This window comes from Sinocyclocheilus grahami, unplaced genomic scaffold, assembly GCF_001515645.1.
Source record: "Sinocyclocheilus grahami isolate Dianchi unplaced genomic scaffold, SAMN03320097.WGS_v1.1 scaffold736.1, whole genome shotgun sequence".
Lineage (NCBI taxonomy): Eukaryota > Metazoa > Chordata > Actinopteri > Cypriniformes > Cyprinidae > Sinocyclocheilus > Sinocyclocheilus grahami.
In genome coordinates, this window is record NW_015505915.1 from 344,731 (window position 1) to 345,938 (window position 1,208).

Here is a 1,208-nt window from a genome sequence, read left to right on the forward strand (position 1 = left end):
CAGCTCACAGATCTCGAAGCTGACAACATCACTGGAAACGCAGGACAGATTTAATCTCTACAGACAGCTATTGGTTGCTTCAGACTTTGTTTTGTCATATGCATTTGGAGATTCAGGTCAGATCTCAGTGTTGTTGTGTGAAATATCTTTGTGTATGCCAAATATGAACTTAATCCTGCTCCAAGTATTTACAAAACAGCATTTTTTTTCTTAGGCATGTGATGAAGTGATTTTGAAATGTAGGTGGGTGAGGAACACTGTAGGTGATATGAGTTTATATTCTTGTGATTTTGTGGTGCATTTGGCAGAGGAAACATCGAGTTCAGTACAACTGTTTTTTTTTTTTCCACAATTTGCATTTATTACATTATTTTGGTCAAATGAAATCGTTTCCATTATTTTGTGTCAACAATTTGAGGCCACGACACATGTTGATAAATAAGTAAAAAATACATGGCTATACCTTCAATAAATACTCAATAAATATATTAGTTAGGTCTATACAATTACAATTACAAAAAAAAAACATTGCAAATGAAGCAAACTATTCTACAGAAATACTGTTCTGTTACAGTCCCTGATAAAAGACAAGTTTCCTTGAGTAAGGACCCAACCAGGGTTGTCAAAACATTAACTTGACAGCTCTTGTTCAATATAAATATGTTTTTAGGTTTGTTGAGTTTTCTTGTACAAAACAGGTACCTAACATCATAATGCTTTGGTTAAAATGCTACATGGAAACATTCACCCAGTATTGATTTGTAAAGTGCATTCTTTGTGAGTGAATGTATGGCCGTTTTCTCAAGTTTATCACATTGTTGGTTGATATACAAAGGGTGCAAATTATTTGGGGAACTGACTTCTCCAAAAAATGGCTAGAAATTCCTTTAAAAAGCCAACCCCCTAATTCACACACTGGATATATGATATATCATAATTATATATGCACATATATATTTGACACAAGCTCTGCTTATGCCACTAGCATAGGTTATATCTTAAGGCACTTGTCTGCAATGCTCACTGCCAAACAACGTTGAAAAGCAAGAAAAGCATAAGCAAATGGAAGACAATATGACAGAAAATAATAGGCTACAACACCATTATAAAAACAATGCCTGCTTAGGTTTTGGAGGGCAGCTTGGTATCAAAATAATCTCCTTTAACTAATATATATATATATATATATATATATATATATATATATA